General features: G+C 39.3%; 1 protein-coding gene across 9 annotated transcripts in view; it reads right to left on the minus strand.

Annotated features, from left to right (window-relative positions):
* Positions 1 to 19,124, minus strand: part of atxn1a (ataxin 1a) — a 346,456-nt gene that overhangs the window by 224,514 nt on the left and 102,818 nt on the right. For 8 of the 9 annotated variants that reach the window (XM_048555139.2, XM_048555149.2, XM_048555131.2 and 5 more), the window contains one exon: positions 14,698 to 14,838. The gene's annotated coding sequence lies outside the window, so the exon portion shown is untranslated. Of the gene's footprint in view, positions 1 to 7,389; positions 7,439 to 14,697; positions 14,839 to 19,124 lie in introns of all 9 variants that reach the window. The other variant, XM_059653503.1, reaches the window with a different exon arrangement.

Below are 19,124 nucleotides of genomic sequence, written 5' to 3' on the forward strand. Positions count from 1 at the left end.
TTGCAATAGTCCATTCTATTCTGTATGACAATGACTCCAACTTTGTCTGGTGGTTTAATGACAATGTTGCAATTGGTCTTGAGAGCATGGATGGCATTGCATTGTGCATGGATGATATTCTACACTATCTTGTGAGCATGGTTGATTAATCTGACATTAATGAATCTCTTGAACATGATCTTGGGTTCATGTCGCATGACATGTGACCCTACCACAATGTTTTGTATCTGTAAAATCTTCCTTGCTGTCCTGTTTTGACACCATCACCTTGATAAATTGTTATCTCTCTACCTTAATTAGTTTGTACAGTTTTGGATTACTTATTACTTTAGTTGGACCCTCAGCATGTGATTCATATGCTTATCAAATTATTCCAGTCATTTGGTTTGTCTCTAGCACCACCTTATTTTTAATTTTTGTAATTATCTCTCTGCTTCACTTAATTGGGTTATAGGTCATTCCTTCACTTGTTATTCAGCTGTTGACACTTTACTCACACTATCTGACACTTTTGATCACCTGCAGAGGCTTATGATTCTACAGTCCAGTCACATTATTTGTATGATTTTTTAATCTCTTTGCCCTTGATCTCTCTGCTCATAAATTCTGTGTTCTGCGTGCTTTTCTCTCACTTTGTCTGACAAAGGGGCTATACTTCGAAAGCTTGTGATTTCAAATAAATCTGTTGGATTATAACCTGGTGTTGTCTGATTTCTGACCTTGTCTTTAAAAGAATTCAATATGCCAGATGTAGATCACCTTCATACAGCTGACCCCAATTTACCTTCCCTAAATCCTCCCTAATATTGTGATATCTAGCCTTTGCCCAACTTAATACTTTCACCCGAGGATTACTCTTGTCCTTATCCATATTTAACATAAAATATATAGTCTTGTTCCTGAAACGGTCCCCCACTGAAACTTCAATCACTTGGATGAGTTCATTCTTCAATGCCAGTTCTAAGATGGCCCCTTCTCTCATTGAACTATTTACATATTGTTTCAAAAAACTGTCCTGGACATACCTGACATCCAAGCACTGGTGCTAAGCAAGTCCCAGTGAATGAAGGGAAAGTTGAAATCATCCAGCACAATGCTTTTTTCAGGTTTTTTCATAATCTGTCCACATATCTGTTCCTTTATAATCCAAATGGCCGTTGGGAAGTCTGGAGTACAATCTCATCAAAGTGATTGCATCCTTCTTATTCCAGAGCTCTATCTACATGGCCTCGTGGATGAGACCTTTGAGGTGCCCTCCTTCAGTGTAGCCGTGATATTTTTCCGTATCAGTAACACAACTCCCTACCTCTTTTATATCCTTCTCTATCATACCTGAAACAAATAAATTCTGGAATGTTAAGTTGCCAATCTTATGGCCGTCTCAAGCTGGTCTCTGTAATAGGTACAACACCATAGTTATAAGTATTAATTCATAAGTTCATCTGCCTTATATGTCACACTTCTCGTATCAAAGCAAATACACCTCAGACCACCAGGCCTGTCATGTCAATGACACTTCCAACTCATACACCACTTTTGCAGTTTCCTAAACTTCACCATTTCCTTTCCACAATGGACATTGAATTTCTTCACACTTTCATTCCTCATCTGGACAATCTGAGGGTTTTCCACTTCTTCCTTTAACAGAAGACAACTAGTTCTCAACTACCACCAGTCTCCTTCATTTGAGTAGATACGTTCTCACATTGAACAATTTCTCCTTTAACACCACTCAGTTCCTTTCTCTCACCAAAAATGTTGCCAAAATTACTGAATAATTTTCAGTTTTTTCACTTCAACAGTACTGAAATGATTTTAAGTGCTTTGGGAAGTACTGAGCTTGTGAAAAGCGATAGAAAATAAAATAACATTTATATACGTTGGGCTTGGGGACCGCTTTGCAGAACACCTCCGCTCAGTTCGCAACAAACAACTGCACCTCCCAGTCGCAAACCATTTCCACTCCCCCTCCCATTCTCTTGATGACATGTCCATCATGGGCCTCCTGCACTGCCACAATGATGCCACCCGAAGGTTGCAGGAACAGCAACTCATATTCCGCCTGGGAACCCTGCAGCCATATGGTATCAATGTGGACTTCACCAGTTTCAAAATCTCCCCTTCCCCTACTGCATCCCTAAACCAGCCCAGTTCATCCCCTCCCCCCACTGCACCACACAACCAGCCCAGCTCTTCCCCCCCACCCACTGCATCCCAAAACCAGTCCAACCTGTCTCTGCCTCCCTAACCGGTTCTTCCTTTCACCCATCCCTTCCTCCCACCCCAAGCCGCACCCCCAGCTACCTACTAACCTCATCCCACCTCCTTGACCTGTCCGTCTTCCCTGGACTGACCTATCCCCTCCCTACCTCCCCACCTACACTCTCTCCACCTATCTTCTTTACTCTCCAGCTTCGGTCCGCCTCCCCCTCTCTCCCTATTTATTCCAGTTCCCTCCCCCCATCCCCCTCTCTGATGAAGGGTCTAGGCCCGAAACGTCAGCTTTTGTGCTCCTGAGATGCTGCTTGGCCTGCTGTGTTCATCCAGCCTCACATTTTATTATCTTGGAATCTCCAGCATCTGCAGTTCCCATTATCTCTGATAACATTTATATACGTTATCAGTTTCTTCACAATGCTATTACCTAAAGACAATGTCAGATGTGATTACACTTTTCAATGTTTTCTACCTGAATATCGTTGTTTTCAATAGGGCAATACTCCAACTTGTATGAAATTAATCACTTGGAATCTCTGTTTCCCTCATCATACCTGCCAAAAATATATATTAAAAAAAAGGTTTGTACACCAGTCTTCGAAGGGCATGCATTTTGCTGGTGTCTGGCTCATAATCTTGCACAACAGATAACAACACCAATGTAACCTTCCTGAATTTGCAAAGACCAAACATCAGGAAGACCTGATTTGTTAGCTATATCTTGGAATGACGCAGTGATATGGCAGCAGCATGCCTCTTAAAATATCACAATGTGTAACCAAAGCTAACAATACAGTGCTCAGTTGAATGATATCAGGTTTCTGGAGAACTGAACTGAATTAACCTGAATTCATGTTGAAATAATGCAAGTAGCATTTGTTGCCCTGATCACACTCTCCTGCTAGACATTGTAATATATCCCATTAACTGTTAATGAGGTCATCCCTAAATATGCACTTCATAGTTAACCAGATTAGATCTCATTGCCATATCACAATTGTTCATGCTAACAATGTACACTCTTCTTCTAAAGTGTAGCGTACCACTACATATTTCACATGACTCACAGAATAAATGTGGCCATGAAGCCATGCTGACGGCTCACATATTACAAACTGGACAAAACAAGTCAGTTTTTGTAGCAAAATGCATCACTGGCATCAATTAAATGCTTAGAAAGTGCTGGTTAGGTGACCATCTACATCAGATAAAATGTGACATGTAACCTCACACAATTAGCCTGTTCGGTGATAGAATGGCTATATTAAAGCAGTGAACATTCACATCTGTCTGACAAAGATTCTGGAATGCGATGATGAAACTCAGGAATTTTTTTTTAAAAACTTCATTCGTGGCATGAAGATATTGCTGGCAAGGCCAACATTTATTGTCCATCCCTTGTTACCCTGGAGAAGGTAGTGATGAAGTGCCTTCTCGAACTCCTGTAGTTCATGTTGACTGTAGATGCTCAATGCCACCAGGGAGGTAGACATCAAGGCAGGCATGTGTATTTCCAAGTCAGGATGGGAAGTGACTTGGAGAGGAACTTGCGAGTGGTGGATTTCCCATGTATCTGCTGCTGTTGCCCTTCTAGATGGGACTGGTTGTGGGTCTTGAAGGTACTGTCTCAGGAGCCTTGGTGAATTTTTGCACAGTATATTGTATATGGTAAACACTGTTACTATTGAGCATCAATGACAGTGACTGAATGTTTACGAAAATGATACAAATCAAGCTCGTTGATAATATCAATCTTTGTGAGTAATGTTGGAGCTGCACTCATATAGGCAAGTGATTTAGGAAAGTGACCTACATCTTTTGGATGGTGGACAGGCTTTGGGGGAGTAAGGAAGTGACTTACTGCAAGATTCCTAGCCTCTGACCTACTCTACTAGGTAATGTAATTATATGGTGAGTCCAGTTCAGATTCTGGTCAATGGTAACAACCAGGATCTTGTTAATGGAGGATCCAAGAGACACTAGTTAGATTCCCTCTTGTTGGAAATGGTCATTGATTAGCATTGGTATAGCACAAATGTTAGTTGCCACTTTTCAGCACAAACCAGGATATTCTCCAGGTCTTAGAGATAGTAGGAACTGCAGATGCTGGAGAATCTGAAATAATAATCTGAAATAATAAGGTGCAGAGCTGGATGAACACAGTAGGCCAAGCAGCATCAGAGGAGCTGGAAGGCTGACATTTCTGCCCAAGACCCTTCTTCAGAAATGAAGATTCGAGCCAGCAATATCTCCATTTCTGAAGAAGGGTCTAGGCCTGAAACATCAGCCTTCCTGCTCCTCTGATGCTGCTTGGCCTGCTGTGTTCATCCAGCTCTACACCTTGTTATTCTCTAGGTCTTGTTGTATTTATACACGGGATTGCTTCAGTTTCAGAGGAATCACAAATGGTGCTGAACGTTGTGCGATAATCAGCCATCATTCCCACTTGTGAACTTATGATAGAGGGACTATCAATGTTGAAGCAATTGAAAATGGTTAGGCCTTGGACATTACCCTGAGGAACTCCTGCAGAGATATCCTTGAACTGAAATAACTGCTTCCAACACCCTTAATCATCTTCCTTTGTGCCAGGTATCACTCCAACCAATGGAGAGATTTCCCAGATTCCCACTGACTAGTTTTTTAGGGCTCCTTGATGCCATATTTAATCTAATGTGTCCTTTATGTCAAGGGCAGGCACCCTCACCCACCTTTGGAATTCAGCTCTTCTGTCTACCATTTGCCTATGTTTGAACCAAGACTGTAATGAGGTCAGGCACTGAATGGCTCAATGAATGAACCCAAACTGGGCATCAGCGAGCAGGGTATTGCAAAACAAGTGTTGTTTAATAGCACTGTTGATGTGACACTTTCCAGTGATGGTCAAGATTGATGGAGTGGTAATTGGCTTTGTTGAATTTGTTCTGCTTTTTGTATTCAGAACATACCAGGGCAACCAAGGGAGCAGCAAGTTCCAGGGCACAAGTCTTCAGTACTATTGCCGGAATGTTGTCAGGGCCCATTGCTTTTGTAGAATCCAATGCCTCCAACCATTTCTTGATATCACATTGAATGAATCAAATTGGTTGAAGGCTGGTTTCTGTGATGCTGGTGCAGGCTAAGATGGATCATCCATTAACTCCTGGCTGAACATTATTGCGAATGCTTCAGCCTTACCTTTTGCACTGATGCATTGGACTCTTCCATCATTGAGGATTGGGACATTTGTGGTGCCTCCTCCTCCAGTGAGATGTTTAAATGCTCACGACCATACACAATTGGATGTGGCAGGACTGCAGAGCTTCGATCTGATCCATTGGTTGCGGCATTACTTAGCCCTATCACTTGCTGCTTATACTGTTTGGCATGTAAGTAGTCCTGTTTGGTAGCTTCACAATGTTGACACCTCATTCAAGTTGTAGACTTGCTCGCCAACAACCTCATCCACAGCCTGAGCCACAAATCTTCTCAAAAACTTTTTGACACATCATTTTTAGCTATGCCTGGTGCTGCACTTGGCCCTCCTGCACAATCCACTGAACCACGACTTGTTCTGTGGCTTGATTGAGTTGGGAGGGGAGAGGGTGTATGGGCAATAAGGTTGCCATTTGTGCTGGACAGGCAAGGGTTAATCAAGGATCGTTAGCATGGCTTTGTCAGGGAGATTTAATATCTAAAGAGTTTGACAGTATTTTTTTGAGAAGGTGGTTAAGTGTGTAAATTAAGGTAGCTCAGTTATTTTTTCATTCATGGGATGAGGGTGCTGCTGGTCAGGCAGCATTTGCCTATCCCTAATTGCTCAGAGGGCAGTTAAGAGTCAACCACATTGGTGTGGGTCTGGAGTCACATTCAAAAGCAGAACTATTTGGTTTTTGCCAGTTTTGAACCTGACTGGATTTTGTTCATTTTGAATAAACACTTTTGAGTTCACTGTAATCCAAATTTCTACAGAAATTCTGATGTACATTTTCCAAATAAAACTGAACCATTCAGTTGTTCAGTACATTTATTCATGCTAATTTATTTGTAATCATACTACATGAGCATGTCAAGTGATTGCCTCTCAACAAGGCAATATTTGATAGAAATCTCAATTCTAGATATTAACCTTTCCATAATGCAGATCTGTCTACAATTGTTGTGCTATTCCATTCATAAGGCAAATAATTAGTAGCTTTCACTACAGTCCAATTACTTTCCTGTACTTAAAAAGTAAACTCATTGGCAGATTGGTTGTTAGCTCTCCACTGCACCCTCCCAACCTTTTAGGTGTTTGATGATAGAGCACCCTTCTGCTACAGTGGTAGTTTCCCCAACCCTTGGACCAAGAAGCCCAGGTTCAAGGCCCACCTGCTGCAGAGGTGTGCAATAGCATCTCTGAACAGATCGATGCAAGTGATTTTGACTAATAACAGATAGCAGAGAAATGGGGGTGGGGGGCGCTCCTACGGTACAATGGTGATACCCCTGCTTGTAAGCTAGGGGGCCTGGGTACTACCAACTCCACAGGCACGTCAATTTTCAGCAAAACTGATTATAAAATATCAAGCAGAGGAATACTGGATGCTCTTATGGTGCAATGGCTGTGTCCCTAGCTCTAAGCCAGGCAGCCCAGGTTCAAGCTCCACTTGCTCCAGAGGTCATAAGACCTCTGAATAGGTTAATAATGAAAATATCTACAACAATTACATGATGATAAAGGCACAAGTTGGATAAAAAGTACAGTAAAAATGCCATTTTAGAAGGACACCCATGTTGCAGTGATACAGTCCCTATCTTCGGACCTATAGGGCCCAGTTCAAGTTCCATTTGTTGGTGTGTAATAACATTTCTGAAAAGGTTGATTTAAAAAAAGAGGAATATGCAACCACAATTGATAAAAAGTATGTTTTATTGACTTCAATGATTTTTGTTTATGCATCAAGTATATTTTTGAATCTTGGTTATCAGTCAAGCTGGATAGACTTTGATTTTGGATGTAGTTGATAGAACTTGTCAGTGCTATGTCTCAAAGATAGTCAAAATAATCATCGTAGGTATGCGAGTTAAATGGAAGCTATACTTTATTGAAAAAAATTATTTTTAAGTCAGTAGAAAGGAAAGTGGGCAAACTGTCTACTAAATGCCCAATCTGTTATTGTTGACTTTCACCTCCAGTGAGAATAGACTCACCACACCAGCAAGGTATCTTCCTTTCCTCATAAGGAGCTGGCAACCATTCCTGAAGAAGAAGAAAAAGATGAAGAAGAAGAAGGAGGAGGAAGAGGAGGACAAGGAGGTGGAGAAGGAGGATGAGAAAAAAAATCAATTATCATTACCTTCAGGATAATTCCACAGTGGCAGTGTTGCAACTCAGTTGAAAGAAAAAACAGAGACTTGTTAATGGTGCCAGTGCCGAGCATTTTATCCTCAGCACTCATCCTGAAGGTCCCTTTCAATCTCATGATTGTCTGAAGGCTGCCGCTTGGCTATGTTTAGTACACTGATGACTCTCTTTATTGAGATATTATGGAAAATATAGCACATGATGACTTGCTGTTTCCTTCAAGTCTATTCTTTAGAATCCTTAAGTGGTCCAGGCAGTGAATTAATTGTTCCAAAACTTCATAAATAGATTGTAAATAGAGTGACAATAAAGGGTATTCTAATTCTAACTCTAAATAGGTCAATGATTTGGCATGGGCCTTGTTGCCATACCAACTGATGTCATCAGTCATGTCAAAGAAGTAAGTCTGAATCTACAGAATCAACTAATGACATGGAACATAAACCAATGAACTGCTGCTGAATGTATTAACCATTGTAATCTAGGGATAGTGGCATTAATAGAAAAGATGCACAAATTCATGTGTCACATTGTCTGTCTGCACATTGACTATATAGTATCTTTACAGGGATTTTGTAGGAACAAGATTGGATAGATGCACACAAATTAGAACATGCCTGCAAATGATGGATATCCTTGGAAACTGTCAAAGAAGAGTGGTTCTTGGATCTCTGCTGCTGTATTACACTAACCAACAGGAGCACAGGGATAACAAGGTGTAGAGCTGGATGGACACAGCAGGCCAAGCAGCATCAGAGCAGCAGGAAAGCTAACATTTTGGGTCTGGACCCTCCTTCAGAAAATCTTGACAGGAACACAGTCTTGTGAGAATGGGGTAATTATTTAGAACTATGATAAGGAGAAATTACTTCAATAAGAGTGTTGTAAATCTATGGAATTTTCTACACCAGACAGTGCGGATACTTCACTGTTGAATATATTTGAGGCTGGGATAAACATGTTTTTGATCACTTAGGAAATCAAGGAATATGGGGAGCAGGTTGGAAAATGGAGAAGAAGCCAAAGTGCAACCAAGTTAAAATGTTAAACGGTACAGAAAACTTAACAGGTCATATGTTTTCTTCCTGCTCATTTGGTGGCAGCGTTATCAGGTGAAACTGACTTCCTGCCCCTTTCAGCAAAAAAGCTCACCAAGATTTTATCAGCCACAACAGAGTTGACCAGCAAGCTTCGCAGTAAATCATAAGCCTCCATACTAGAGTCCTGTTCTTCCAGAAACTGTCAATTAGTCAGATCTTTTGGATCTTGCAAGGTTGGGAATATGGCATGAGGATAGTCATTGCCTGCTGGGACAATAAGTAATTGGGCTGGTGACAACTTGTCACAATTAAGTGGCTGTTAATTTAACATTTAAGGGCCTCAATTAGTGATGAGTCAAGAACAGACATTCTTGCCTAGCATTTCATTAGTGAGATGGTAGAAAGGTGGCAACTCTCAGTCTGGACTAACCCATCCAATTTTCTGCTCTTCTTGCCACTTTCCTCCCTGAAAATCATGTTTTGGGAGTGTGAATATTGAATTTTCTCGTTTGTATGTTATTTCCTACACAATCTTCATTCATTAAGAATTTTGTATTTGATGAGAACATGCAGTCCTCAATTTCTTTTTCGAAATAATTGTTTATTTTTCCTTAAAAACACTGTTGAGATCTTGTCAGTCACAATCCAATTGATTCTAAAAATAAATATAAATCACAAACTGCGAGACAATGAAAATATTTAAATGGCATGTCTGAAGTCTACAGCCTTCTATTGTCACGTGGACCTTTTCTCAACAACTTTTACCTGTGCTTACCACAGAAGGCAGCTTCCATAGGCAGCCCATACTTGCTATGCAGTGGAATTTCATTACATGTCTGCAGTGTACGGACCTATTATGGATGCCAAGCACTACCAAGGCTTTCTAGTTATATTGGAACTTTTCCCAAATCTAAATAAAATTCCAAATTCTACTGAGACCTGTGTCTAACTTGCATGTATGATTCTAATGTTGGAACCCATAATATACGCATTGTGCCAAAGAGAAAGAGTGTAGATCCCAATACCTGACAATAAAAACACTCAGGTCCAATGCGTGAAGCTTTCTAGTTCCATAATATCAGTTCCAAAGCGTCCTTCTTCAGAAACAATTTAACTATTAGGCACCAGAAGTTGGATAGAGTTCTGTTTCATCCAGTAACATGAACACATAGTTCAAGACAATGAACAGTACCATTTTTCTCAGAAAGTTTTCATGCCAAACAGCCCTTTATATCTTAGAGTTGTTCATTCTGAGGCAATAATTTCCTTCACAGCAGGATAACCCCAAAAGTTCAACTTTTTCTTAGTAGGAAACTGGCTTGCGAATATTATCAAACAAAGTAAAACAGTCATCAATATATTCATTAGGAGCAAAAACAAAGTACTGTGGATGCTGGAGGTCTGAAATAATTCTACTTGTAAGTTGTTTGGGTATAATTTTTGCACCATATGGTTTAATAACTGAAATGAACCTAGCAGGCTATTAGTCTTGCAATGAACTATTATTTTGTTGCTTTGAGTTTATGTAGCTAAACCTCACATCAAACTTTGTTATTAAAAGTCATTGCAATGCTCATAATGTGAGCAATTGGTGTTCAGTCAATGCAAATGATCAAACACCTATTTTTTGTTGGATTGTTCTGTTCTGCTATGGTTTGTCACAGACATCAAATTTTCCATGATTCTGCATTGTAAAGCAAAAGCAGTTATTGAGGCTCAAAGCCAGGTTTGAAAAGGAAGCTGCTTGAAATTCAGGTGTATGTGTTTATCAACGGTGATGTCGATATGCAGCTGTGTAATTCATTTTGACCTGGAACATTGTACAATAAAACAGTTGCCCACATTATTTCCAGCACACAAATTAATTTCAGGAGAGGTCAATGGCAGCATATGCTGTATTGTGTTCCTCAAGCTTTATAAAAAGTATTTGTTTACTCGATTAACTGTGCATGTCATAAGGATGATGGTATGTCTCCCCAGAAACAAGGACTGATGCATTAGGACAGTAGAATATGTCTAAGAAATTTGTATGAATGGCTGGATTGCATTATTTTTACTTGAAGGAAAAACCAATTATTTTGTTTAATGCATTGGAAGTATTACCTGGTTGATTAATATACCAGCACTGGCACTCAAACTCACACACTCTGGTGAACATTCTCCACATTTCATTGTCAGTTGATTATTCAGCCATTGGTACTTGCACGTCCAACAGCAAACCATCTGATGATGTTGAACATTCAAAGCTAAGTTGACATTCTACTTAATAACCTTAGGGCATGCAATCCAAGCAAGCATTTTTATTGTCACTGGGGAAGGTCACTAAACCAAAATGTTCACTCTGCTTTCTTTCCACAGATACCACCAGACCTGCTGAAGTTTTCCAGCAATTTCTGATTTTGTAACTGTATTGTCACTCCAGTTAGGACCAATTAATATAATGTAGCTGAGGATTCATATCTGATTATCTCCCAAACTGTATGATCAGTGCATATCAGGAAATGAATCTATTCAATGAACTATCAAGAAGCTCCAAAACAGATATTTGGAATCACAAAACAATTAATCCTACAAAATTGGCAAAAATATCCAATGATAGAAATTACATAAACAACAATTTATACTTATTGATATGAACATCATAATTTCTTTGGATCAGTTAAAGGATTTAGACACAAATTGTATAAACCCTCTTACCATATTCTACATAATTTTATCAGAAAAAGACATCCATTCGTACCTTATGCTTTAATGGTCTTCCCTAAACTTATTACTACCTCTATTAATATTTGGGTGAGAACGATGTATGTCACACGTCTCAGTTCCCAACATTTTAACAACTTATTTTTTTCATTCGTGGCATGCAGGCATTGCTGGCAAGCATTTATTGGTCATTCCTAACTTATAATGAGAAGGTAGTGCAAGCTGCTTTCTTGAAACAGTGCTGTATATGGGGATAGATACACTTAGAGTGCTGTCTGAAGTAAGTTCCAGAATTTCAACTCAGCAACAATAAAAAAGTGGCGACGTGCTTCAAGTCAGGATGGTGTGTGGCTTGCAGGGCAAGTCACAGGTGGCAGTCCTCCTGTGTAGTTTCTACCAATGTCCTCCATGGAAGGTACTGTTGAAAGAGTCTTGATGAGGTGCTGCAGTGTATCTTTTGATGTTACACAGCACCAGCAATGTGCATTGGTGGTAGAGGAAGTAAATGATTTTGGATGCAGTATCAATAAAGTAGCCTACTTTGGCCTGAATGGTGTCAAGCTTCTTAAGAATTTTTGGAGTGGGGAGTATTCTATCACATTTCTGACTTGGGCCTTGTAGATAATAGAACATAGAACATTACAGTGCAGTACACGCCCTTCAGCCCTCGATGTTGCACCGAACTGTCCATCTAACCGACACTATTCCATTATCATCCATATGTTTATCCAATGAAGATTTAAATGCCCTTAAAGTTGGCGAGTCTACTACTGTTGCAGGCAGCACATTCCACGCCCTTACTACCTCTGAGTAAAGAACCTACCTCTAACATCTGTCTTACATCTATCACCCCTCAATTTAAAGCTATGACCCCTCGTGCTAGCCATCACCATCTGAGGAAAAAGGCTCTCACTGTCCACCCTTCTTATCCTCTGATCATCTTGTATGTCTCTATTAAGTCACCTCTTAACCTTCTTCTCTCTAACGAAAACAGCCTCAGCCTTTCCCCATAAGATCTTCCCTCCATACCAGGTAACATCCTCGTAAAATGATTGTTGCCAGAACTTGCAGGTTCAGAGGTGAAAGATGCAAGACTTCATGGACATAATTGCCTGGGAGTCTGCAGGGCCTCAGCCTCCTCCTGTTCCATCTCACATCAACCGCTCTCCAAACTCATGCTTAAAGGAGTGATCCTTAAGGAATTACTCATCCTTAAAGAGGACGCAGAGCCGATGCACAATCAGAAAGGATGAATACTTAAAGCATTTTTTAAAAAAAACTGTTTTAGTCACTTATTCTGCAAAGCTTTTGAAAAGTATCTAACATATGGACATACTTTGGGAAGTCATGAGGTAAGTCAGTTGCTGCAGGATTCCTACTCTTTCACATGCTTTTGTCACCATCACATTTATCATGGCTCACATTCTGGAGAATGGTACCCCCACTATCACCACCTTCCCATCTCACACTCATACACACACACAGATAATGAGGGAATCCAGCGGTGATAATGCCATTGAACATCAAGAGGTGATGGTTAGATTTTCTCTTGTTGGAAATGGTCAATTCACCAACTTGCACTTGCGTAGTATAAATGCCATTAACTACCTATCAACCCAGCATTGATGTTGTCTAGTTTATGCCACATATGAATATGGACTATTTCAGTAACTGAGGAATTCTGAGTAGCACTTAAGATTATGCAATCATCAGCAAACACCCTGTTTTTGACTTCATGATGAAAAGGTCAATGATGAAACAGCTGAAGATGATTTGGCCTAGGACTCGACCCTGAGGAATCCTTGTGGTGATACCCTGTAACTGGGATGATTGACCCCCAGCAATCATCCTCCTTTGTGCTTGGAATGACTGCAACCAGTAGAGAGGTTTCCTCCTGAGTCCCATTGACTTCACTTCCTTGATGCCACAATTAATGCCACAAAATGCTGATTTGATGCCATTAGTAACCACTCTCACCTCACATTTGGAGTTTAGCTCTTTTGTCCATATCTAATCCAAGGCTGTCATGAAGTCAGGAGCTGAGTGGCCCTCGTGCAGCCCAAACTGTTGCCCAATATTAAAAACACTCATAATCGATTCATAGAAATTATTTACTATATTGAATTAAGTTTTTATAACTTCAAAAATAAAATGTAAACTATAATGTGTGCTGTCAGGTCAGGTCTCCTCCTTTCCAAAGAGAATATATCAAGTTTTAACCCTTCCTTGTAACTTAAAATCTTGCTCATTTCCATACCTTCTGAAGGACAAATTTACATTGAGTAACATCTCACAAATAGCACTGTGATAATAACCAAATCATTTGTTTTTCTGAAGTTGGTTGAGGGATAGTTGTTGTCCAAGAAATGAAGAATTCTCCTACTTTTGGGAATAGTCCCAACGGAATTTTGTTTTACATCTAGAGAGGCCACCTTGGTTTCATCTGTCATATCATTCAAAAAGGCACTGCTAACAGTGCTGTACTCCATCAGCACAGCATTGAAATGCATGCCTAGGTGATGTAAAGTCTCCAGGGTGGATCTTAACGCAGAAGCTACTGATTCAGAGGAAACATGATATTACTGCGCAATTGCAAAATATAAGTTTGAATGTAAACGCACAGGGCAAGGAAAAATCAGTTCCTCAGAATGGAGAGTCAAGAATGAAATAAAGTGAGAACAAGCTCAGCATTGTATTCACAAGAAAAAGACTTAATCATTATACCTTTCGTTGGTGACATTCCTGCATTGACGAATACAAATGAAAAATTCAGTGTGGCACTTAGGCAAAGGAATATCACTTCTTATGCCTACCATGAGTTTCAAAACCTTCATCTCTTTGTCATCATCACTCTATTTCATTTAAACTATATTCTCTCTTTATTCCTTGTTCCTTACTTTTCATGTTCTATTTATTTTGATTGAACTGCAACTGCAATTCATTGACTCAATTAACAAACAATAACTTACCTTCAGATAACAAGCCTAACATAGAAAAATAACCTAAGGTATTTCAAAGAAAACTAATACAATAATCCAGAAACGTCAGCTTTTGTGCTCCTAAGATGCTGCTTGGCCTGCTGTGTTCATCCAGCTTCACACTTTGTTAACAATAATAATCCAGCTTTATTTAAAAATTTTGCTTGCTTTGTTCCTATGTACCCTCTTTATTGTCTGCAAGTTTAAAGATGTTTGCTCAACTACTGTGAGCCTACATAATATAAAGCTCCAATTACAGGAGATTGTGCATTAAATTAGTAGATTAAAACTAATAGCAAAAAGAACAAAGGTCATGATTTATTAATTTTTGTTCAATTCATATTCTCTACTAATTGGTTTCTGCTGTCAATGTGGGTTTTACGTTTGGCTTTACGAAAAACAAAAAAAATTGATGCGTTATTAATAAACTCACCCATAAAAGTAATCATTTCATGTTAGAAACGCTTGCAAAGAAAATTCTTGACCTTCCTTTTGTGGCCTGGAATTCAGGTTTTGCTTCAGTCCCAAAGTTATAACTTTTAGTTTGGAAGTTTTCAGCTCTTCTGGTCAGGTTCTGAAAAAGAGAGATGTAGAGAGAAAAAAGAGACATTAACTTATGCATCTACAGTGTCCTTATGTGTACAAATGAGATTTGACATCCAGGCAGGAAGTGATTCTTCACAGTCTGATTATGTGGACAATCCTGATGAGAAAATACAGGGGTGTGGCAGAGGAGTTTCTACTTTCACATTGTGGATCTACAACAGTGAAGAGTTCTTCAATGTTAGTTTGTGTCACATTAGAATCAGAATCCCAATATTTTGAGATTCACTAGGCTGAAGGGATTGACTTTTCGACAATAGCTAAACAGGTTAGAACTTTATTCAAGATAACAAAGTGTGAAGCTGGATGAACACAGCAGGCCAAGCACCCCATTATCTCTGATCAGAACTTTATTCATCTGTATTTCAAAGAATTAGGGTGATCTAATTGAAACATACAATATTCTGAGGTAGATGTTGAGGATATGTTTTCATTAGTGGAACAATCTCAAACTAGGAGACTTACAGCAAACATTTTATTAACCAACACCTCAGGGAGTATGCTGGTTAGTCAAATATTTTAGATAATCAAGAGGTGCACATAACTGCAGTAAACCCTGACCAAGCAAAGCTTCAAAACATCAACATCCTTCAAACAATGTCTGTAAAAATAATATACCTTCCAAAATCAATGCAAAAACATACAGTAAGTAATAGAAATGTTATGCAGGGATATACACATCACTGTAATTCCTTACTTATAGCATAAATATTCAGATTTCACAGTAAATCGTGTTATTTGAGGTTTACAATTTCTGCCAGTTTATCAAGAGTGATGGTTCATAAGGTGCTGGTTAAAACAAAGTTTACAATAATTACAGAATAAAGGGCTACTCCTAAAATTGAGATGTGAAACAATTTCTTCCCTCAGAGAGTAGTAAATGTCTGGAATCCTCTACCCTAGAGAGTTATTGAGGCTAGGTCACTGCAGGTATTTAAAGAGGAGGTAGATAGATTTTTGAAATATAGACAAGTTGAGAGCTATGAGAAGTTGGCACAGTAGGGGAGTTAAGGCCTGAGCAGATCTGCCATGGTCTTATAGAATGACAGGGCAGCTTGATGAGCTGAACAGCCTACTCCTGCTCCTAAGCTTTTGTGCTCCTGAGATGCTGCTTGGCCTGCTGTGTTCATCCAGCCTCACATTTTATTATCTTGGAATTCTCCAGCATCTGCAGTTCCCATTATCTCTGATACTCCTGCTCCTGTTTCTTATGTTCTTGAGCTTCTATAGCTAAACAAATATTTTTTTTAAAATGGAAGATAAGGTAGCTTTTCCTTAAATATTTGTATGATTTTCTCCTGGGGCTTGCAAATGTTTGCACAAGATTAATTTTAATTCCAGGGAAATCCAGAACAATGCTGGAGAGTTGGCATCTATGGATGAAGAGAATGAAGGATGGGAAGTCTATGATGTTATACTAGAAAGTAGCTGGAGCCACAAATCAACCATGGTAAGGAAAGGGGAAGGGAGCTGATAATCACCTAAAGCACTATTAAGAGAAAAGAAGAATAAGGTCTTATTTTATTTTATGAAAATTTTATAAAGTAGTAGATAAAAACATCGCAAATATTCTGAAGCATGTACCGTTCAATACAATATGAATGAGGCACATTATAAAATCTCAATTCAAAAATATTTCTTTACTAATATTTGCTGATGATAGTCATAGGCAAGTTGCACCTGCATTTATGCTGTTGCTGGATCCTGGTAAATATTGGAAAATACACTGATGGTCCAAGACTACTTGTAATCAGAGTCACTGGAGATCAACTAATCATTAACTATATGTAAACACAGAAAGGTTCAAGGTTAATCTTTATGTTTCACCCTATGATTTTTGCGCCTAAAAGATTTTCTTTTTCTGTATTTTACAACCAATTTTTTAAATTTGGTGCTTCCAAACCACTGCAAACATTTCTGGTTGCCCTCAATAATGGCATCAGCAACCTTACTACTTCATTAACTCCAGTGGTATGGCAGTCTCAATTATGGAAGGAGCCTGCCACCAGATATTCATATCCCTGCAGTAAACATGGAAATTGGGATCCTATAAGGATCTGTCACTAACTTAAATGCTTCTAAGGGGAAGCTGGATAAACAAACGATAGTGTTGGACAAAAGGTGCAGTGGGAGGAGATTCATATGAAGTAAAAGCACCAGCATCAATCTGTCCAAAAGATCTGTTGTGCTATCAGTATCTTGGAATATGGAGGTTGAGGTCCAATTAACCATGTTAGGTCAGAAGGAGTAATGGAACCAAAAAGGCCCATAAAAGGTTGGTGTCAAATTATTTCTGCAAGTCCTAGTGAGGCATAAATTGAGTTGCTCTTCTCTGGGACCACACCCACCAGGTGTGACTGCTTGTTTATAGGTTGCCTAATAAAAAGCTAATTGTAGAAAGGGGCTACTGAAATATAATATCATGGACTGATATGTTTTACTGACTCTTCAGTACACTCAGATTCATTCTGATACGTGTCATGTCTTAATTCACTATTCATAATACCTTTATTAAAACAATTCATAATTTTCTTCAGTAAACATACAATAGCAACTTGTATTCAAGCTGTGGTCATCTGACAGGTAGAAACTAGATGTCACTTAGCTTAGTGGAAGGAGGAAATAGGCAATATATTTATAATTAATTAATGTATTTTAAGAATTATTGTTAATTTGTGGACAGTAGGTATAACATTCTGAAATACCATGTTACAGTGCTAACTCCAGATTTCAAATACAACATTGTGAATTTCCAGGATAGGCTGGACAGTACAAGGAAAATATTTCCCTGTTATAGCTCTGAACTTTTTTTCTGTTTCATACTCTGTTTTATCCCACCTCATGGCCTTCCCAAGCTCACTTTGTCCATGAAAAGCACTACCAACTGCTGAACGCTTTGTTCATTAAACTGCTGAGTACCTAGCTTGTACCCCTATCATAACTGATATAATAAAGGTTCTACCTTCTCAGGAAGTGCACCCTTCCATTTCAAACCACAGCACCACAATTCATTGCAACAAACAACACAATAGACTCTTCTGTCCTGCAAACTAATTTCCCATTTCTATTCGTCTTGTCATCTTTAAAAGTCCTTGAATGTGCTGTTGCTACTCACAGCTGTGCTCTACTTTCATATAATTTCATGTTTGAAACTCTGACACCAGGGTCCCAGTTCTGCCACCTCACCAAGACAGGCTTTGTCAGTCACAACTGACACTAGTGTTGCAATAACCATAAATAACTATTCCTTCTCATCATTGTCGACCTGTGTGCATTCTCTTGCCAAGAACATACCTCATTGTCTGTCTGAGTTGACTTGCACTCACTAGATTTAGTTTCTACCTATCAATTCATAGCCAGAGATTGACTTGCACAAGATTATCCACTCACCGCTCCACCACTAACTTCCTATTTTTCAACTACATGCTGCTAAGCAGCAACATCACTCCGATAGATGGCCAATTTCACATCAACGTTAATGCACTGCCTCAATATTATCTCTCTTGATCCCTTCTCTACCTCTGTTTTGTCAGTTTGCTTGTTCACTGCCAGTTTTGGATGTGCAAAATCTCCGATTAAGCACAGGAGACACTGAAGCCAAGGCCGTCACATCAGTTTCCATCACAAACTCCACTTCTGACTTGAGTTCAGCTTTCTGTCAACCATTTCTGGCTGAATCAGACCAATTACTGCTTGCCTGTCCTGTCTGACCCTGAACTGACCTTCCAATCCCATAGTTTGTGTGTCACCAAGAACAGTTACAGCCCTCTCCATCATGTCACCTGTACACAGACCTGCTTCAGTTCATCTAACGTGGAAAACCTCACCCACGTTTTTATTCTCTCTAGATTTAACTGTTCAAACACTTCCGGCTGGTTTCTCACCTTGTATCCTTTGCAAACTTGGGTTCATCCAAACTCTGTTGCCCACATTCTAATTTGTATTCATGTTTCATTGACACAGTGCCCTTGTGCTCGTTGATTTACATTGACTCTCTCAATCTTAACATGTTCATTCTTACTTTCAAATCCCTCCAGGGCCTCGGCCCTCCCTATACTTTAACCTTTAACCTTTCCTTTAACCTCCATGAGTACAGTGCTTCTTCAATTGTGGGTTCTCGCAAATTATCTTTTTTATTGCTCCATTATTACCACCCAAATCTCAAGCGATTTAGGCCTCAAGCTCTGGAATTGCTTTGTTAAATGTCTCTGCTTTTCCATCTTCCTTTGAGAAATTCCTTAAAACCTATCTCTTTGA

The sequence above is a fragment of the Stegostoma tigrinum genome, chromosome 2 (genome assembly GCF_030684315.1).
Source record: "Stegostoma tigrinum isolate sSteTig4 chromosome 2, sSteTig4.hap1, whole genome shotgun sequence".
Lineage (NCBI taxonomy): Eukaryota > Metazoa > Chordata > Chondrichthyes > Orectolobiformes > Stegostomatidae > Stegostoma > Stegostoma tigrinum.